This window comes from Abramis brama, assembly GCF_963993115.1.
Source record: "Abramis brama genome assembly, chromosome: 13".
NCBI classification, from domain to species: domain Eukaryota; kingdom Metazoa; phylum Chordata; class Actinopteri; order Cypriniformes; family Leuciscidae; genus Abramis; species Abramis brama.
Genome location: NC_139975.1, coordinates 12,015,900 through 12,039,220, shown reverse-complemented (window position 1 = coordinate 12,039,220; position 23,321 = coordinate 12,015,900). Strand labels below are relative to the sequence as shown.

The 23,321-nt window shown below is 37.9% G+C and overlaps 1 protein-coding gene across 3 annotated transcripts in view; it reads left to right on the top strand.

The window, feature by feature from the left end:
* lingo2 (leucine rich repeat and Ig domain containing 2) overlaps positions 1–23,321 on the top strand; it is a 268,557-nt gene that overhangs the window by 227,743 nt on the left and 17,493 nt on the right. The window lies entirely within an intron of this gene.

Below are 23,321 nucleotides of genomic sequence, written 5' to 3'. Positions count from 1 at the left end.
TTTAGTATTAGTATACATGAAAATGTTTCAGGGTCCTGATCACCCTGTTGGGTTTTATTTTGCAATAATAACCGGCTGGCTGTGTAATATGCTTTACACATCTCTGCATTCAGCATTATCTAAAAGATTATAAATCAATAATTTATTGCAAGTGTTCAATATTAAACTCCTGCTACATAGTAAAAAATAATAATAATGAAGTTGAGCAGAAGTGAGGAAAATCAGAGGAGAGAAGGCGCGATAATAGATTTAGCCCTAATTGACATTGGAGGAGATACTTAAGTTCAATCTGAACTGGAGGAAACAAGTGAGCGGTGTCAGGAAATTACAAATTAGGTTCACAATGAGCATTTGCTCATTTAAATAATGGATTGTTCAGTAAAAACAGTGTTGTTCAGTGACAATTTTCCAGTGTTAATCTCATTGACATATAATTTGCATCATAATTTTCGTCAACGTAATTTTTTTTACTGCCAAAAAGGAGATAACTAAATAAAAATCTAAAAAAAAGTTTTGAATGACAAAAACTATTATGAAAATCCACTGACATTTTTGTGAATGAAAAAAAAACAAGATGAAAATGTTAAGGAGGGATGATTTGGGAAGAGATCCAGTCAGAACTGATGAACTACTTGAATTGACTTGAAGCGTGCTGATTTTCCCGGCGGAACATAAGTTGGCATACACTTGCATAAGTTGGCATTTAACTTACGTTAAAAAAATGTAATGTCTAGGAGAAAGAGAAGAGCAGGCATATGGCTATATCTGAAAAAGCGTGATGACACTTAAGAGAGTTCAATTCAGGCCGATTTTCTTTGCGCACACAGAAAGCCACCCTTTAAATCAGATCACGTTTACTGAATTGAGCACTCTTTCACGTTTTCCCATGCTTGAAAGGACAAATAAACACAAAATCATGACAAAATGTCCGTTTTGGCGAGTATTCTCGTAGACACAGTCAGTTATATCTCAACCCTCTGGTGCTCTTCGGTCATTTTTGCCCGACACGCAAAGAGCATGAGGGTTAAGTGAATGTAAACAGTTGGGAGAATATCGGATATGTATCATGATCTGTGCATTCGGCCTTAAAGTGACAGCAGTCTAATAAAACTGCTGCTGTCCATCATTAATGTTAATCAAACAACAAAAGAAAAAGAGAAAATCACTCAATGTTCTTTACTGAATAACTTTAATAGCTTTAATAAGGATTAATCTCTATTTAATTTATACAAATAAATATGTCTGTTTGAATGAATGAGGAATGTTGTATGCAAGTTGTTTTGAAGAATGTATAGGCTATATTTCATTAATTAAAAAGAAGACCATGTTCTTGTTTCTTAATGAGAAGGGACTTTATTTAATTTTAAGATAAATAAAGACATGTTATATGTCACAGCAGTTAAATTGTGTTAAATTTAATTTAAATCTAACACAAAATCTACTGTAGATCTAAGACTAAAACTAAAACAATTCAGATGAATGAAATATGACTAAAACTAAATTACATTTTATTTAAACGTATTGTCAAAATTAACACTGCAGTTTTCTTGTTCATGTGTTTTTATTTTATAAAGTGTCCATAAGGTTTATATGAGGGGGAGATACTGTAATAAGCATAGATATACATAATACAAACTATATTTATATTCAGCATTTCTATCACTTTGTCCACTTGGTGTAACCAATATATATAAATAAATCTATTTTCATCATCTTCTATTTTATGCCAAACAGGCATTTTCAATGTATTGTGAGAGATAATAGCCCTGGGCTTTAGGATTGTTACAGTACAGTGTTTCAGGGTTTTCACAAGGTTACTTCTAAAAGTAGAACAGTGTAAGCTGTGTCAGGGTGAGAAAGAAAAAGCTGCTTTAAAACTTTTACAACTAATATTGAGCTGTGTGGGTGTGTGTCTATGTGTATGAGGCAGGGATAGAGATAGAATGACAGGTCAGCAGTCTTTAGCCTCCAGAAAGCCTCAGGTGTTTGCAGTCCTGTTTCTTACTGCCGGGAAATGCAAGCAGCTATAAAAATGGGTAATACTGGTGCCACCAACTAGCCCATTAGGCATAATTGGGAACAATAAACAACCCAACGTTTCTTAGAGTGCAGGTGTTGATTTTGTGTGATTGCTTGTGTATTTATGTGTGAGGCGGATGCTCTCAAACTTACCTGAAGATGATCTCCTATTTTCATAGCAATCATCAGGTCTTTGAAACCAGGAACCAGGGCAATAGGAATGATATAGGACACATTATGAATTTTATATGCCTGCCTCATGAATATTATTAGGTGAGATAATGTGCACCCAGTGGTTTTAACTGGTTTACTGAAACATATGGACGCTAGCTATATTACCCTATGGTCATCTACATTTTACCACGGCCAACAAATAAGTATCATAATGTTTCCAGACAGTTAAAAATGCCAGTTATAATTGTTGTTCATCCCTGACAGCAACTATTTGTGATCCCAAATAATTTTTACAAAATTAATACTGATGTAATGAGGTCACTTGTGTATGTTTGTTGAGTAATCAAGGATTTTGAGTCTGTTTTATAAAATAATTTGGAATTGTCAGTGACTCACCTAGAGTTGCCAGTTATTTTTTCCCCATTTTTTCGACTGATTTTCTCTTGAAAAGTGTGTTTTATATGCACTACTTTTTGCTGCATGGAGAATGTGCATCTCAGTTGTCAATCATTCAGTTTTAAAATGTGTGGTAGCTTTTGCAGTGTCATCATGTCATTCCCCAAGCCAGAAAAACACAACGGTAACCATATGTTCCAGCTAGAATGGACTGACAAGTGAGTGTTCATACCAAATGCAACTAGTTCTCAACCAATGTGCTTGCAACAAGACTATAGCCTTATAGTGTAGGTGTGCTATATGTCAGTGTATAGCTCCACTTGCCATCAGTCTGGTTTACAGTATACCCTTTCTTTTATGGACAGAAATGTTTTTGCCAATAACAATAACAAAAGTTTAACATGCTCTATCTGAGTTCATCACTAAATGGATATGTTTAGTAGCTTTTCCAGTTTGACCCTCATGCTCTCAATAATTGCTCAATTTTGCTTGTTTGTTGATAGTTTAGTTTAGAAGAAATGAGTTTCAGTATTAATTTTAAGCTTCATTATACTCAAAGGCTACAGTTGACCTATTTTTGTCCGCTGTTCCATCTGAGGGTTGCAGCTTCATAAACTAATCTTAAGCATTTGCACTTTAACAACTATTCAGTTTATCCATTTGGAAAGCTGCTAGAGAAAGTCTAAATCCCAAATTTCAGTGGCATGTTTCTAGCAAACTGTCTTTTGTGGCTGAATGTTGTATGATTGGATGCAAAATGTAACTGTTCATAAATCTTTGCCTTATTGTTGGAGTTCAAATGCAGATTGCCTGGACTAATTTGTGTGTTTACACTAAGTATACTAGAGGGGGTACCGTAGGAAAAGGAGTTGCAGAAACATTGATTGAGCCAAGAAAGGCTGTTTCATCAGCGCTGAATGAGGAATCAATGATTCATAACGATGAAAGACAGTAAAGTGTGCCATTACTAAAAATTGGTGCTACATTTTTGTGCACCTTTGATGCAAAACTCTTTATTGTACTTTAAAGCAGTGATTCTCAGCTGATTTAGTTTCAGAACCCAGATATTACATTGCACAGTGTCAAATGGTGACCCAACATTGTGTCATAATAAAATCTATAAACATTAATATGAATGATTATTTCTGCTCCCTTTTAACCCTAAAATCCATAGCTACTGTAACTTTACCCCACTTAAATGCATGTCTGGGTCAAAAATAATTGGATAACAATTAGATGTATATTGTTTATAAAACTAGTTGTCTTGACAATAAAATTTATTTATTTATCTAGGCTATTTATTTTTTAGCTCAAAGACAGCTTTGTGGAATATTGGGTGTCAAGAACACCAGTGTTGTTTTAGTATTATTTTTCTTCTTAATTTCAGTTAAAGTTTTGTTATGTTATATTGTTTGTCACTTTATTAGCTTTAAAACATTTTTTAGTTTTAGTCATTTTAGGACTTAAAGGGCCCTATTTTAATGATCATGCCATGGCAGATTCGCTATTTCCTTGGTGGAATTTGCAAGCGAAAAATCTGAACGCTTCTCTAGCGAGGAAACGGATCTGCTTGTGCGCGAGGTTAAAGCGTGCAAGCAGACCATCTACGGGACAAAGTGTATGCATGTTGTGGACCCGCCTATAGGCGCTGGCGCCCATTACTAACGCACTCTTTAAATAATAAAAAAAAAAATACTGTGCCATTGACTTCAGACCGGGTTTCAGTTGGTCAATGACGCAGTCTATTTCAGTTGCCTCAAAATAGCAACACCCCAACAATGCGCCTGAACTCGTTTTCAGACCAGTACGCCCATAGGCACACAACTGGGCCCAAATGCGTTTGCTATTTAAACAACATTGCACAGGATGTGAAAACTGCGTCGGGCTGAAGTTTTTCAACTTATATTTATATTTTACTTTATTTTAATTACCGAAAATAATAGATTTAGTTACCAATAATAACACTGATAAAGACTACATGAATGTATAAAAGAATGTGGGGGTAAATTTCAAACACATATGCATTTTGGGGTTAATCATCACTGCATTATCATCACTGTCTTTTCCCTGCTCTACACAACTCTATCTGAAAAGACCTGCGGCCCACCAGTCGAGAAGCGCTGCTGTAGAATAACCATGCGCCGCAAAGACAGCAACAGCCGAGATACATTTATCGTATCTGAAACATATTGTCAGATCCTATTGCCTCTTATTCACATTCAAACGATATTGCGCCACCAAGTGATCCGGACACGGAGCTGGAAATCATCAGATTAGTGGTGAGACTGCAGAGGGGACACAGACCGCATGTCTGCCCAACTCTAGATTCATTCCATTAGTGTGCCTCCACACTGTGGTCCCGCTCTAGTACATTTCCTCTCCTCTCACATCACCTCTGTTCAATTTAACGCTGTGTTGCTGCTAGCACTCCAAGCAGGGCCTGCCAGTGCCGTATCACGACTGCTTTTCCATTTGACAGAACACACACACATACACACCCGCCCAAGGAAGGCTGCCTGCTGCAATTAGCCGGGATTTAATAAACCCTGCAGACGATCCTTGCTTCTCATATAGGGACGCCAGTCATGGTCGCTTGACCAATTGCACGGGGTGATAGGGCGGCGCGGGACGGACTGGCAGAAGCAACCAGAGCATTGAAGATCAATCCAAAAGCCCTGGATATTTCTAGCCACGGAGGGAGGCAGGGAGCATAACCGATACTCATTTTTAGTGTATCTTCGGCTCCCCGCTTGTTTACAGTAATCCCCAAGGCTCTGTCCATACCTCACTGGATTAAAGGCTCGGTTGTTTGGGTGCGAGAGAGATAGAGAGGTCTGGAGAAGATTGCTGCTATCAGCCTCAGCGTGCTGCTACTGTACACAGCGGTAGACGTGCGGTCAGTCCCTGTTCTCTAAGCTCAGTAAACAGAGACTTTGTGTTTAAAACCCGGGTCAGACTGTTGCCGGGGGCTTCAGACGTCTTTTGCTGTCTGAGTCAGTTAGGAAGGTGACTCCCTTTAATAATTCTGGGATCCAGTTAGCTCATTTTCATAACCAGGTTGGAATTAAAATGAATAAGTCATTGTTAATAGGGCTGTCAATGTAACGTGTTAATTTAGTGTGTTTAATTATAAAGAAAATAGTGCGATAAAACGAATAATGCAATTAATCATGCTGCGTGACCGATAAATAAATTCACTGTAAGGAATTTCCCCACCATCAGAGAAGTAAAACTCTCTTTTTCAGAGAAGAAAAATTTCTACTGTCCTCGCCAAACCCAACATGATCTCATTGGTTATTATAGATAATTGTAGATGCGTACTGTTTGATTGTACCACATACTGCACTATTATGTTTAATCAGTGAGATTAAGTGTTCAATACCATCTTATTTATTTAAAGGTCCCATGGCATGGATTATTTTATTATTCTATAATATTTCCTGGGGCGCCCTTATAATGTTAGTATGTTTTTTAGATCAAAAATTGTCATAATTTAGAAATAAAAGGTATTTTTCTTAGCCTGCTTTTAGCCTCTGATTTGAACGCTCTTTTTTAAGGGGGGTGTCTGCTGTGAGACTTCAGTGTAAACGCCCACTGCTGTGATTGGCTGACATGCTTTCATATGAAATAGCTAGCATTACATGAGGAACTCTCTCGAAAACTTTTACTATTACAGCTATTGAGATTAACGAATCGTGAGAAGTTTTTAAAGCAGTTAGATCTATTCCCATCACATAAAAGGTTGCAGTGATGAGCATTGAGCAGATGACAGTCTTTTGATCGCATGAGTGAAGATCTTATCATTGCAACGCAGTTTCTGCACTCTCACTAATGCTTTCACCAATGCAAACATGATGTAAATACAGTAAGAGCTTCATTGTGCAGTGTAACAGCATCATTGATTTCATAACGAGTTTTGGCAAGTGTCCAGATAAACTCACGCTATGTGATTGACAGCTTGGGCGACTGGAAAGTGATTGTTCTTTGATCGCTTTCTGTATATATTTTAATCACAGTTTAAATAAGATTATTTTCATCCTACTAAGAGAAACGACGTGAATTTGATTGTTTAGTCACTGGCTTGATTTACTGATGCATAAACAGTATTGAACGATTTTGAGAGAAAGATTATCTGTCTGAACTTGAACAATTACACATCAGAAATTCACATAACCCACTGGTTCTTCAGAGGCTCGGATGAAGGAACTAAAAAAATACTTTTGTGTTCATTTGTACATCCAAACACTGAGCAACTGCCATGCATCTGTAACCAAACAGTTCATGGACCCCGTTGACTTCTATAGTTTTATATAGAAGTTACTTTTTTTTCTTTCTTTCTTTTTCTATACTATGAAAGTCAATGGTGTCCATCAACTGTTTGTTTACCCATATTCTTACAAATATCTTCTCTTGTGTTCAGCAGAAGAAGCATTAAAGTTCAGACACTTTATCTCAAGTTCAGTACTGTATATACAGTTTGGCATGGTGACCACAGTAAAAAGATGTTTTTATCACAGAGTTTCTGCTTAAGAGCTTTTAATAGGCCTAATGTTATCAGCCTACTCTCTAATCTAAGCATCTACACACACACACACACATTCACACACACACACACACACACACACACACACACACACACACACACACACACACTCACAGCTCTGATAAATGTATCACCAAAGCAAAATGCTGCTACTAGCACAAACAAATCTGGCCCATTTATCTTCTCCTTCATAGTTCATATGGAAACACGAATGTGTTTCAAATGCATCCATTTCATTCGGAATTCAAGCTGACAACACCACACTGCGAAGAAGAAGTTGGGGAACGAATAAAAGGGGAAATTTAAGTCTTAAGCAAAAAAAAAAAAGGGTCTTTGTGCATATAATGTATTTTTCTGCAACAGAACCTTGCTCATTTAAAAGACAGTGTGAGTTGGAGTATTTACCACATGCAAACTCAATACACAAACACAATCTTGCCCCTCAGATGGAGAGAGAGAGGTTTGTTTGCATAGATCCTTGAATACGGTAAACGTGATTATTCTCACAGGGTTGCCCCCCTGCTAATGCAATATCCAGCCCCGCTCTTGACTGTTGTTCCGCTCTGTGTGCATATCATAGAAACAGCACCTCAGCAAACGCAGTCAGTCATACACACTTGAACGCCAACACGACCTCAAGATTTTATTGTCACACTTAGGGTGATTTATATAATATATAAACACATTTCCACTCCTCGAGGTTTCTGTTCACAGCAACAACAAAAAATACCCTGTTAACCTTAACAATACGCCCTGATGTGAGTTTTAACAATAGATGACGTAAAAACATTGTGCTGTCCGAATTAGATTAATTGTAGACTTAAATACATGCCATTTAGGTGGTGATTATTCATACTATTGCAACGCAGATGGCTTTGTGTGTGTATGCGTTGGCATTGAATATGTGTGAGCGTCTGTAAATATATGCACTGGAGACAGTATGAGTGTTTGAGTGTGTCGGTATGTTCAAAGGCAAGACTGTAATTATGCATAAATTTGTCTCTCTGAGTAGGTGTGCTAAAAGTCAACAAAACTCAAACAAACTGCAGTGTGCATGAGTGCTTGTTTGTCTACAGATATACACTGAAAAATAATCATGTTAATTTTACAGTAACAAACAGGCATTTGTTTGTGCCATACATCGTTGTAATGGCTAAAATTATGGTGACAATATATGATATGTTTTAAGCATTACAGGGCTAGATTTTGGTGTCTGTGTATTTTACAGTCCATAACTGAATTTAACATTTTATACCAACCAATTTTATTAAAAAATTGTGTATATTGATAAACAGATTAAGTGCCATGATTTTTGCTCAAATTAATTTATTTTACATAAATAAAGCATAATGTTCATAGCATTTATAGTGAAATTACAGGAGAAGAAATCTTGTTAAATTTACAGTAACAAACAGGCATTTGTGGTTGCCAGATATCACTGCAAAAATATAGAGACAATATGGTATATTATTTGAAGGACTGCAGGATTAGATCTTGGTGTTTGTGCATTTTACAGTCCATAACTGTATTTATAATGAACTGATACTGTATAACACTGACATAGCAACCAACCAACTTAATTGAATAACGTCTCCTTTGAACTTATTATTAATATTTAAATATTTAAAGGCAGGGTAGGCAATTTTCAGAGCGGCTAGCAATAGCGAGCTAGTTTTGAAAGCATAAGATCCCACCCTCCCTTCAGAGTGTCTCCAAAGCTCGTTGTTTTTGTTCAGGAGGAACTGTAAATGGTGGCTGCGGTTTCGGTTGCGGTGCTCGGTGACTGACGTCTGTCTAACTCTGCATAGCATGAAACGCTCTGATGACGTGTGATATCTGCGCGAGCAAGGTTCACAGAGGTATGAAAATACATGCGTTGACAGGCAGGTAAAACATAGTATTATTCCATTGATGAACATTTTATGGTCCTACGCCTTGCTCAAACTAGACCACTTAACTTAGCGATTACTATCAGGATGTGAAGAGACTTTCAAACAGCATAACAACAAAAAAAAATCTGGAATTACGCATACCCTGCTTTTAAGCACCATGAGTTTTGCTTAATTTATTTATGTTTTACATTAAAAAAAATAGTATTTATAGTGAAATAATGAGGGAAAATCGTGTTAAATTCACAGTAGTAAACAGGCATTTGTGGTTGCCAGAAATTGTGTGTGTGTGTGCGTGTGTGTGTGTGTGTTCTCCATTAGCCTTTTGCTCTTAGCCCGCTGTCGACCCTCACACCTGTAAAATCAATGAGAAGCAGGCTGCCGGATTTGGGTCCTCGCTTGTCCTCCCCTTCACCCTCCTCTGCAAGGTTAAATCTGCATGGATCACAACTCAACACCACCTGTCAATCACACCCCAAGCTCTCGCCACCCCCTGGCTGCCTCTGCTGTTTTCAGGGGGCAATAATTCATGCTCACTTCATAGTTGGCCTTGGTTGACTCTGAAGTTTGTAAATTCTTTCTTGCATTGTTGCGACTGCAGTGTATAGTCTGTGTATAATACACGGACAGAGCTTGTTGGTTAGCCGAGATAGTGAGATTATGGTCTCTTAATAGTAGTAACAGTATTGTAGTGTTTCATTAACAAGGATTACATGCTTTACAAAACAAAACAATTGAGCACACTAGTAATCAAGTACAAAAGCAACAGCCATTCAGATGGGGATGATGCTGTTCAAAGCCATAACAACCTCCTCCCATGCATGCACACACAGCAGTGATGTTAAGATCTGGGTGGAATCGGAGGTACTATCGTCACAGTTAGCCGCCTATAAATCTGTCATCCCCTTTTCAGTAATGTGCGTGGGATTTTGCATTCATTTTTCTGAAGATTTCCGTTATGCTACATTTTGCAAAGCTTTAGCATGAGGTTAAATGTGTTTGTAACCGCTTACATGTATTCATTTATGCAAATGCGAGAATGCATGCATGCAATTATATATCTCTCTCATCCATGCTCTCTTTCATTATGTGTCACCATCATTAGCGTTGTGTGCTTTGAGACGCATGTCCCTGCGGCGGTGCACAATAGTGTTTACTTCACCACTTTCCTGCAGTATACTTTGTTCAGTGGGTCTGGCTTGATTGAACCCTGTGGACCTATTAGGGCCTTTAATCAGAAGCGGAGCCAGGCCCAGCCCCTCGGGCTTCATTACACATTATAGGTACAAACTCCAGCTTTAACTAAGTAACAAAACCTGCTGTAGCTGCAATCAAACACACAGAACATGTTAGCTACATGCTTTTGGAGATGGAAAAAAGCTCATCTGCGTCGAGGAAATGCAAGGACCTGTATTAGCAGTGAGCGGAATTTTATAGAATTTTCTAGCTCATGGAGGGTGACAGTCATAAAGATGGAGCACAGGAGGCTAACTACTGTATAGGAGTTACTGATGTCACCCGATTTGGTAAGATACCATTACATTCGCTCTAGATGTGTTTTGGCCAGAGCGTCTCTGGGTTTTGTGTTTTTTGTGCTGTTTAAAAGTTCAAAGAATCAAGTTTTCTGTTAATCTTAATGAAATTCACTTTTTTCCATTCCCTTTAAATTCACATTTTAAGCCCAGTTTCACATAGTCCATTGCACTAAATCTCTTAGAGCTAATTAAAAGTTTCTTTCTCACATAACGGTGTGGTTGTTAGCAGAAGTTCCGAACCAGTTTTCTGTTGACTGATTTTTCTCTTCTGCCGTGTGTAATATAATGTGGAATGGAAGGATGAGAACGGGGGGTATGTAGAAGGAGCTGCTCAAAGCAAGTACGCAGAGTCAAACCCCGGAGTCTAAGTGGCAGTTGTCTGTTGGCATTAGCATTGTGGACAGCGTGTTTGAGCATGTCACAATGTCACAGAGCTCTCACCTCCTGACAGGCAAGGATGTGCTCGCAAGTGTGAGATATTGACGAGGCGCTGATATTTATAGCCCTTTCATTAGAGCTAAGTAAAGCCATCAATAGGATAAGGTTGTCATGGTCTAAACATGAGATCTTAATTCAGACATACAGTAACTATCTATCTATCTATCTATCTGTCTATCTATTCATCCATCCATCCATTCAATGGACTAGCTAATACAAACAAGCTTAGGCTGGTTTAAGATGTTGCTCCCTTTCAAAAGCTACAATCGATGCTGCACTGATCTGCGCTGATCTCTGGTAAATCGATCGTTTTTCTTGCTCGTTCAGTTCCTGGTATGGTGGCAGGATAACTATTGCATCCAATAGTTTTGGATTCAGTTTGAAGAAGCATACAGTACTTTTGCATTAGCAAATAGTGTGATAAACGAACACCCTGCAGGGCTCCATGTCTATCCAATTCCTTTATTTCACAATCCCTCCAGGTGGAGTTTAGCAAACCCAAGCGTTATTGGTTCGTCTATTACGTTGTAAGGGCTAATAAGGCTACAAAGCTACACTGCGAGACCACCTCAAAGTGCTGAGGCGCAGAGAAAAGAAGGAACATGATTCATCTTGTTTGGAAGGCAAGGCCTTATTAGGTCTGGTGAGAGTGTGGATGGGGGCTTTGAGGGGGGCAGGCTTCACTAGGCTTTCCCATCCAGCTTCCCTATAATTGCTTTTGGCTACACCCTGAGAATTTGATGAGTTGATAAGAGACTTTGTTTGAGTGACTGCACATGGTGTCCGGGCTGCTTTAGAAACAAAGCAACCACTGTATGGTCACAAAATTACCATGTCAAGAGGTGAGCTAAAAATTTAGATATTAAGCAAGTCCTTTTTTCTCAGTGCGTGTGCGTGTGTGTGTGTGTGTGTGTGTGTTTTTGTTTATATTACATTGTGGGAACCAAATGGCACCACAAGGATAGTAAAACCTGAGATCACCTCCATTGTGGGGACCAGCCAGCGGTCCCCATGAGGGAAATGGGTAAATAAACATACTAAATGATATTTTTTTGAAAATGTAAAAATGCAGAAAGTTTTCTGTGATGGGTAGGTTTAGGGGTAGGGTTAGTGTAAGGGGACAGAATATACAGTTTGGACTGTATAAAAACCATTACGTATATGGAGAGTCCCCACAAAGATATGTGCGCCTGTTTGTGTGTGTGTGTGTGTGTGTGTGTGTGTGTGTGTGTGTGTGTGTGTGTGTGTGTGTGTGTGTGTGTGTGTGTGTGTGACGGGTTGGTTGTAAACTACATCTGAAGGAAAGAAGTGCACATTACATGAGCTACTGTACAGCATCACAAAAATACCATATGGCAAGTCCCTTACCATTTTTTTTATTGTATGACAAGAATGGTAAAATATTGTATGTACTGTATGCCTTTTTAAGTTATAATAAGGAGGTATTTCCATGTATCTTTTGTTGCAAAAATCTTTTGATGCATAAAAGTGGGCTGTATATATTTTGAAAAAGTAATACAAGCTGTATTTTAGGGTGACAAAGAAAAGGCACATTATCTTTTCATTTCTCCCTTTTCTGGCTGTGCATTTGCAAATTTGGGCCGTTTCTCTCTCAATTATCAGCTTTTCCACTGTATTTGTGTGGCTTCCAAGTGCTCTGGTTCAGTGTGACACTCTAATCAACCCATTCAACAAAATAAAATGAGAAGAATAAGAAGATTTGGACCTAGGACACTCCCCTAATGAATTTGAAGGCTTTGAAAGGTCCAAAAGGCTTAACAAGAGAGTGACATTGAGAGGGAAAATGGTGGCTGCACAGACAATGTTAAAGGGATCCTGGAGTCATTACATGGCTATTAGTGTGCATTACGGCTTTGAGTGTAATAGAAACTCCTGCTGTTTGTCTCTGGTGGATGGAATAATTTCCGGAACCTTTTCCTATCCCAAAATGTACCTCAATTTCTCCCTGTTAACAATAGGGGACAGAACTTCAGCCATGCCTCTCATTCTTGACAAGCTATTACCATAAGTTTCCACACACCCTCCATCTTTGTGAAATGGAAGGCTTCAAAGTAATGCTCTCCCCAGGACCGTGGAATCCCCTTACACACATGCTTTGTTAAGACTGAAGATGTGCTACATACTTGCACTCCTCACAATATAATCATGTGATTCCACATCTTTTTCTCTTTCCCTTTCACTCTCTTTTCTCTGTTCTCTCTTTCCTCTGAATTTCAGTTCATTTCTGTAATTATATCTGCAGCAAGAAATGCCTAAGCCTTTTTACTTTATAAAAGTGGGTTGATCTCAAAATTTCATAGCCATTTGTAAACGGTAAGTGTGCACATGTGCTTTTGTACAATTAGATAAAATGTAAAACCTTTTACAAATTTATAGATTGGTGGAACATTTGCAAAGGTAGTGGTGCAGGTGACCAAGTTCAATATTCAGACACAATGTCATAGCGGGGGTCATTTTTCACTAAATGACAAGAGAAATTTTGTCACATTAAGACCTTTTAAGGGCTAATTTATGTATAAATTAAATCCAGATTGACTAAAGGTAAAGTAATTTGCACTCTTAGTCTAGATGAATATAATTACCATCAAAGCACTAAGTATGGAAGTGAATTGAAGTGTGACAATAACACATTTCACTAATTTACTGATTTGTGTATGTATGTGCTGTCACAATGATTCCAATTTCTCGTTAGAAATCATACAGAACAGATTGAAACCATTGTCAAATTAGGTAAATGTGTTAATTGCAGTAAATACGTCATTTTAAGCTTTAAACGTATTTGATCTCTCAATGCAATATATAAATCTCAAATTTGTAAACATTTTGTGGGGATGCTTTCACTACATTGACATGCATATTTATATGTATTGGCATGTGAATACTAATGAGATCATGTTTGATAGCCACATAAAGGAAAGGAAAAGGATAATGAGGCTGAATTTAGGAGAGGTCCCTGTCCTATGCAAGCAAAATGCACACAGGTTCTGTCAAGTGAGGTGATGTTTGAAGTTCCTCACTTTTACAAGATGTCTTGGATATGTTAATGGGGCTCTTGGGACTCTTGTGATATAGAGGATATGTCCAATTTACTACTGTGAGAAATAGATAGTAGTCTTCCTTTACAGTGAAGCTCTATTTTAGCTTCATTGTGTAGATAAAGGTCAGTCGGTCCTCTGTTTCTCACACACTCTCTTGGCAGTGGTTTTGTTGATGAGAAATTCGTAGCTCCATCTTTTCCCAGGTGTGTTCTGCACACACTCCAGTGTGGGGCCACTGCCTGGCAGGGGTCCATGATGTGGTCCTCTTCTGAACTTCAAGCAGCTTATTAAATTCCCTTCTAGTGCCAACTTCATTTCTGCACTTTGAAATGGTTCAGTTCCCATCACCTGCTTGGATATACCATAGTGCCGGTGAGCACACAGCACAGATTGTCGAAAACTGCTCTCTCTTGCTGCTATTTGCTGAGCTCTTTTCAATTCAGATGAAAGTGAGATGGGTCTACAGATAGCTCTGTGTGGAGAAGAGCCCTATTCCAGCCTGATGAGCAGTAAATGTGAACCAGGTTTGGAGTCTTAAGAGACCGAAACCCATTTAAGAAAGGCACTTTTCTGTGCTTACTCTGAGCTGAATTTATAAACCTGTACAGTACGTTTTTCTTTGAAAGCTATTAAATGAAGTTTACCGCCTCGTTGTGCCGAGCATTCTTTCTTATTTTTTTAATTATTTAAATTAATCTATCTATTCCTCTATCTAACAGCTTTGTACAATCCTGTATCAACACACACGGTGATTTGATTTTATATTATTATTCTGGTGTCATATCTTAGACAGGAGATGTTGACCTATCTAGATCAAAACAACAAACATAATTTCTATAATAAATGTAAGTGAAACAGACAATGACTAATACTGGCCAAATGCATTAAAATATCTTGGATGTAGAATGTGGGCATATTTCCCAGACATATCTTTATTCCAACACTGAACAGAAATTATTGTTGACTGTTGTCTAAAAAAAAATACATTAAAGGCAGGGTATGCGGTTGGTTCCAGAAATATTTTTTGTTATGCTGATTTTGTTAGTCTCTTCACATCCTGATACCAATCACTAAGTTAAGTGGTCTGAATGTATTTATATGTATATAGTCTGTGGAAGGCGTAGGACCATAAAATGTCCGTCCAATCATTAAATTTGGTACGAATGCAATAGTATGATGTCCTATCTGCCTGTCAACGCATGTATTTTCATACCTCTGTGCACCCTGTTCACGCAGACATCACACGTCATCAGAGCGTTTCATGCTATGCAGAGTTAGACAGACCGTCTCTCATCTCGTGACGCTTTGCAAACTCTGCTGTGTGCGTTCATGTGTTTTGGAGAAGGCGTGGCTTTGGAGACGCTCTGAAGGGAGGGTGGGATCTCAAACTTTCAAAGATAAATGGCTATTGCTAGCCAAAAATTGCCTATACCCAGGGCTTAATTTGAGCCGGAACACGCCGGAACATGTTCCGTCACCTCCGACATTGGATCCGGAACCTTTTTTATTGGATCCGGCACCTCCTGTGTCACTAAAATTAATTGCTGTTTGTGTAGTGTTCAATGTTTGTAACACATGACTTGCGCGCTTGTTGTGCTAGTTGAGATTGCTGTTAGCCTCGATCGTTTCACTCAGGGGAAAAATGTCAAAAAGACAGAAAAGTTTGCTTAACTTTTTCAAATACGCTGGCCAGTCAGATCCCAAACAAGCAAAAATCGTTTCCGCTGATCAAGAAGGAGACCACGGTGGACACAGCAGTAGTATCGACATAATATCTCGTTATTTCGACATAATAAGGGAACATTCTAATCTGCATTAAGCCACATTAAAGGGTTAGTTCACCCAAAAATGAAAATTCTGTCAGTAATTACTCACCCTCATGTTGTTCCAACCGCGTAAGACCTTCGTTCATCTTCGGAACTTAAATTAAGATATTTTTGATGAAATCTGAGAGCTGATCACTTCTCCATAGGCTGCTAGGTGACCGAAACTTGCTGGCCCAGAAAAGTTATTAAAGAGATCGTTAATATAGTCCAAGTGACTACAGTGGCTTAATCTTAAGTATATCAAGCGACGAGAATACTTTTTGTGCGCAAAAACAAACAAAAATAACGACTTTATTCCACTATTCATTTCCTTCTCTCTGGGCCTCGTAGTGTTTTTGCGCTGTGCGTCTGTGTTACACGTCATCACGCATCACACACATGACCAGCGTCGGCCAATAGTGAGCCTACGTGGTGACGTGCAACACAGACGCGCTGCGCAAAAACACTACGTGAACCAACTAGAGGCCCAGAGAGAAGGAAATGAATAGTGGAATAAAGTCGTTATTTTTGTGTTTTTTTGCGCACAAAAAGTATTTTCTTCGCTTGATATACTTAAGATTGAGCCACTGTAGTCACTTGGACTATATTAACGATCTCTTTAATAACTTTTCTGGGCCAGCAAGTTTCGGTCACCTAGCAGCCTATGGAAAAGTGATCCAGCTCTCAGATTTCATCAAAAATATCTTAATTTGTGTTCCGAAGATGAACGAAGGTCTTACGCGGTTGGAACAACATGAGGGTGAGTAATTACTGACAGAATTTTCATTTTTGGGTGAACTAACCCTTTAAGCGTTCTTATAATGGTTTTCTATGGGAGGAAAATGCTTAACGTGTAAATGCGTTCATATTCTGGGCTCATATGATTTTTTGTACATAGCATAGCCTACTTTGTTATGATTTTAGTATCATAATGATTAATAAATGCACGCACAATTATCCGTGAACTTGATTTGAACAAATGCCTTTCAACTTGTGTGTGCAAAATTCAGAATTAAATGAATGTGCAGCAATTTGTACAAATAGAGAGTATGTAGGCCTACTATACTGTTGTAGCCATTAAAAAAGCGCATTTAGTTTCATATTTGTTAAAATATTCTAATGTTGTTGTTTTTTTTTTTCATTTATGTTGATTTATGAAAAGTGAACAGCACCACAGAGTAAGATAGGATGCGCAATATGAGACATGGAGCGGGTCAGACATGATTTTGACCACTTCATCAAGTTGTTTTGTAGAAAGCCTTTCTTTAAAGTGAATTTCATTTTGTATAAATTGTATCTTAATTTTAATCAATTTTTCATCAACCAATTGCCTGGATTTAATGAATAAGAAACAAATATAACAGACAATCATGGAGGCGCCGCGCGGTCACTTGCATTGCACGTGAACTGGAGCACATCCTAACTTAACGAAACTCAGTGTATGCCTCACACAGACATGAAAAATACATCAAATACACAAAGCTTGAAATGTCTTTAAACGAAATAATTCAAAACGAAAAAAGAAAAAGGCTACTCTCTGATTATGTAATCCATTAGGCCTATTTATGTGCATTTCTCTCTATAGGCGCGTTCACACGGAGATGGCAATCGTCAACTTCATCTTTGCAGCCGAGTGACACTGTCAGAGAAAACACTTGTTTATTAATAAAAATCAATACACGCGTCACCGGATTTACAAATGCACGCACACATATTATGTCGAAATAACGAGATATTGTGTTGAAATAACATTATTATTAATAATAATATCTTTTAGAATATTTGATTGAATGCTGAATGTTGCGCTTGTTCAATTTAATAAAATTAAAACTTTAATTGTGATCATTAACATAACTGAATATTAAATATTTAGTGGCCAAGTTTTGCGCAGCTCCCCCCGTCAATGATCTAGCACCCCCTCAGCACATGCGTTAAAAATTCTCTGGCACTGTCCCTGCAGAGAAGCTACGTAGGCAGTGTAATTATTTATTTTATTTTTTGTTGTTCCGTTACCTCCAACCCCCGTTTTGAGTCGCCGGATCCACCCCCCCTCTGCGCTCCGGGACCTCCCACTTTACAAATTAAGCACTGCCTATACCCTACCTTTAAAATCAGAGCCATGGCACAGCAGAAGCATATATATTATTACTGTAGTAGTAGTAGTAATAGTAGTGGTATCAATTTAATGCTTTACAATGTGAACCAGGACCATGATGCTGAAGAAGCATACTATATTAAATATATAAATAAATACATTTGATTATTTATAGAATGGATGGATGGATGGAGTTATTTATTTATTTATTTATTTATTTACCTTTGACAATTACTTTTTTAATATTTTGTGTGATTTTTATCCATGATTCTTTTACACAGCATGACACCTCAATTGCCGTTAAAAGTAGAATGCTAATTAAGCATAAGTACGGGTTGGGCTGTGGGATATCACTAACTCTATGCATACCAGCCATCTGGACATTAATTAGGCCACTGGACCCTAGGGCCCTTTAATAAAGCAATTTGAAAGTCTCTGTTGGAAAGTGACCAACCCTGATCACACCTGAAGAGAGTCCTTCAGTTTCAAGTTTAACACTTAAGGTAGAATTGTTAATAAATTGTTGGTTTGAGCTTGCTAGCTCCTAAATGGAAAAAGTAAAGCTCATAAGTAGCTAAGAAATTAGGTTTTTCAATTTAAAAAATGTGTTACTTAGACTCAGTAAATCACTATTCTTGAGTTAAAACATGGGTGAAGCTACACAGTTTTCACAAACAAGGGCCCCCAAGGCAACCGTTGTCCTCTGTGAATTGGTATTTATGGCTGTGTATCCTGTTGTAGTGGAGGGTCCCAAACCGGGCAATTATGAGTTTCATACAGACAGGAGTACTTTCTGACAATGGCAGAGATTTATATTTTTTGGAAGAAGACCTGCAGACATTATTCCACTGTCATTTGAAGTTATTTTGACAGACTGTGACATGAACGACTGTCATAAGCACGCTGATGAGCTTGCTCCGTTGCAGGAATTTGAAATTAGCATATTCCAGGAAGGGAGGGGCTCGTATTTGGTATGGCAGTTTCCTAAATGAGGGGCGGTAAAGGACATTTTTCTGCCTGAATCCAGGAGGCGCTAAAAATGGGAATAATTGTGAAGGGATTTGGAGGAGGATAAAGAGGATTGACAGTAAAACAATGCATTTAAGGGTTATGGAAAGGTTTATCTGCCCAACATTTACAAGTTGTGGCTCTGTGACAAGAGATATGTGGTGGCAAAGACACAACGGATGAAGGTAGATGGTGAAGAGCGGAACAAATCTCTCCCTCACTTATCTCATTGTGTTGTCTTTATCCATCTTGCGCGTCAATGTGATCCATTTCATTAAAAAATCCATGGCTTCCCTTGTAGCAAGCTGAAAGTTGTCATTTAGTTCACTCCTGAGAAGAGCATACCCTATCAGGTCCATCTAATGGAGCCAGTGCAGGAGTCAATAAGTAAAGTAGGCATGGCCAGAAAAGGAAAGAGAAATCGCTAATGTGCCATGGGTAATGACTGAGATAGAAGGCTTGTTAACGGGCTTGTTTGCAGGAAAGCCCATTCTTCCACCTTATCGTTCAACCACAGACCCAACACCCACCTAGGCTCTTCACATGTGCACCGATAAATTTGACTGTTTGAGAGTCTGAATCTCAGCATGTGACCATCTTAACAAAGCTACCCACCAGCTGAGGGTTAAACATATTTCTTTCTGATGTAGAGTTGAAAGGTGGCTTCTCCACTGTGCTCAAGGCTGCTGAAACTTTGTTCGTTCTTTATTCACTGTGGGTAAAAATGCGCACTTAAAACATTCTCAAGAGGGCTGGAGAATTACTATTACCATGGTGCAAAGCAGAGAATGTGGAGTATTCAAGGACACAGACTATGGTCTGGACAGATTTATGATTTGTGACACACAGAAGAAAGCACACTTTATTTTTGACGTATTTGTGTTGTTATTGTCTCTCTAAACGCTCACATTCACATCTCTACTTGTCATACTTCCTTTTGTTTTGCCTAATATTGTATTTTCTCTCCTTCACTCACTCTCTCACATAAAATATACAGAGATGTGAAAGCGCTTAAGAACCCAGAGGCAATAAGAAGAATTAGGCCAAAAAAATATATATATTTTAGGATAATTTCTGAGTAAGAACAGTGCAGTGCAGATACATAAAAAGAGCAATAGGGAACACAGATTATCACAAAAGCAGAGAGATGACATCTTCAGATGGGAAAATGTCACTGTTTTGTAATGACACGAAATCATGTTATGCACAAATAGAGTCGCTATGATATTTTTGCCAGTTCAAAGCGAGTTTAATTGAACTGAATCAACTTGAAATTCTGTTGTAAGGAATAGGTTGTCATATTTTGTATGCTTGAATAGAGCTGGCCTATTAGAGTTGAGATATGTGAACTAAATGACTCCGCTATGTATGGGTGGATACTATTACAATAAATGTCATCCTAAAGGGATAGTTCACCCCAAACAAACAAATAAACAAAATATAATTTACTCTTCCTGATGTCGTTCCTAACCTTTATGCATCTGTATTTCGTTGAACACACTAGGGTTGTTTTGGACCCAATTTATGTTCATTGTACAGTATGCTGGGCAAAAACAATTCAGAATATCTTCTCTTGTGTGAATAAATGATGACAAATTTGCATGTAATATGCCTTTAATAACTTATTAATCATCTAATGTTCTCTTACAAGATGAGTAATGTCCTGTTTGGGTTTAGATTTTTTTCTTTGTTACCAATATTTTATTGAACAATCATGGATGGATGGATGGATGGATGGATGGATGGATGGATGGATGGATGGTGATTCATGATGTTTTTTGTTTTTCTTTGTTTTTTTTCAATACTCCATGTAGGCCTATGTATCACGTCACTGGATAATGTCCAGGTTTTGGACTATTACAGGGACACCCAAAAATTAAAATTCTGTCATCATGTCTTCTTCATTTGTTTTTTGTCCATTTAGTGGAAGTCAATGGAAACTGTTGTTGTTTGTTTGCTTATTTTTATCAGTATTCTTTTGTATTCCACAGTAGAAAATCATTCAGGTTTGAGACAACGTGGCTGTGTAAATGATTACATTATTTTCATTTTAGGTGAACTATCCTTTTAAAGCGTGGTACAAAATAATACAGCTTTGTTCTCCTAATCTATTGAATCTCAATAGAACCCTTTTGCGCCGACTTCACAATTACGTCACAGCGTTAGCTGGAGGCAAAACAAACGGAAAACTGGAGGCGGCCAATACAAACCAGCACAGATTAGGTTACATAATTTACATAAAGGATCTTAAATTATTATTATTGTTATTAAATGTCATCTTGTTGTGTTGTTGGGTGCAAGAATCGACGGAGTACAGGCTCCAATTTGAAATTTTATCGCATAATGTTTTCTTAATTATTGTGATTATTTGTGAATCATCTATGATATGTATACAATATACATTGTTTTGATTGATTGTGACTAGACTTTTTGAAGAACCTGGTAAGAAAGTGTAATCAAATACATAGTTAAAAAATGAATATGCTGTATCTGGAATTTTTATTTCTAGAAAATATTCACATCATTAAAATTGCACCATAATGCCACTCTTTACATTGTCGTCTTCTGTCTGGCCATGGCGCTGGCTAGGCAGAACTGCGGATTGTAGGCTACCACACAAGTTTTGTACATTACCATTTAGTAGAGTTATAGGCATCTAAATATGTATATGCCCTCAGTTTCTCTTTACCCTTGGTTTCTCTATCGGGTAGGTGTAGAAGTCAGGCTACTCAACTGGAGGTAGCGTTGACGTTAATCCTGTCAGATCGTCCTTCCATTGAATGAGCGTGTATGCCGGGTCAGCCAATCTGGGATGTCCGTTAAAATGAACTTTTGCAAATAACAATCGCGGTCCTGGACAGTGAGTGACCTTGCACGTTAAGATAAAATCGGATTTTCTCCAGTCATTGTTAAAAAACAAGCTAACAAAACTTGCGCACTAACGTTAGTGAAGCGGCCAGGGGGATCGTTCTGCCTCCACCTAAGCTCCGCCCACAAAAAAACGTCACCATGTTTACCAACTAAAAAGGGGTCTATATGTAGTGCTTTAGATACCATTTCCAGTCATAATCACAGGCACACTGTTTGTCATAGTGCATTAACTTGGAAATATTGACATATTGATCGAACAGTTACAAAGACAAGGATCAGCAATCTGGAAATTCAGCCCATAATCTCCCTTTCACATATGTTTTCATTTCAGTCTCCAAACTGTGGTATAATCAATAACTAATCAATCTCCTGGACAGCCAATAAGACCTAGTTCCCTTGAGAGACTCTTCCTTGCCACATAATAAGACAGAGACATAAAATATGGAGAGGTAATGGAGGAACTCATTGCTGCTTATAAAGTAGCAGAGAGAATTAGCCATGTGTGGTCCATCTTAAGGGTCCTCGGGCTCCCCTGGGACCAGGGGGTCATTCAGCCTTATCACTAAGTTTTTTTTTGTTTTTTGTTTTTTTTAGAGACACAAGAGAATAATGGCCATATTGTGAGAACACTTTGTATTTTAATGGATTCGTGGCACAGTACTGCAGGACTGAACATGGTTGTACGCCATTCAGAACTGATTTGCTAATGCCTTTTAAATTCTAATTTAATCTAATTCCAATTTGCAATTTAATTTAATTCCTAAATATGAATTGAATTTGAATGGAGGTAGAAAACAGGATTCAGAAGTGCAGTTTGAATTTGAATGTAAGGAAGAGGAATTAAAAAAAAAAGAAAAAAAAAATGTTTGAAAGTTTTAGGGAAAAAGCGTTTAATGGTTTATAGATAGATTTACTGATTCAAATTATAATTACGTGTGTATATAATTTATTATATAATACTAGAATACCTTTAAATAAATATATAATTTATTTAATATACATTTTCTATATTAGAATTCCAATTCATATTTAAAGACAGATGCATTTTTGTCTTTAATAAAATAAATAACATTGTTTTCTATATTGTTGTTGTTGTTATCCTTCCTCCAAATCTTTGGAAAAATGTCTGTCATGTGAATAAAGCAATTCTTCAATTCTGAATTTTGCAGTAGCTCAGTAATACTGTATGTCTGCCATAGGAATACATTATATTCCAACACTGTGTTATTGAAAACAGCATTAATATTGCAGCATGGTGATTCTGAGCACTACTGTACCGATATTGAGTACTGGGCAAGTTCCTTGTCAGTAAAGTGCCAACAGATGGCAGATAAAAAGCAAGCCTGTGTGCTTACCACACCAGCACTGGATTTTTTTGCGACAGGTGCAGCTGTTTTCCTTCACACACTGTATTAGTTACTGGCTGCAATATATTGACTCATTGCAGAGTATTTTTGTGACCTCGTCTTGAATGACATGATGAATGAAA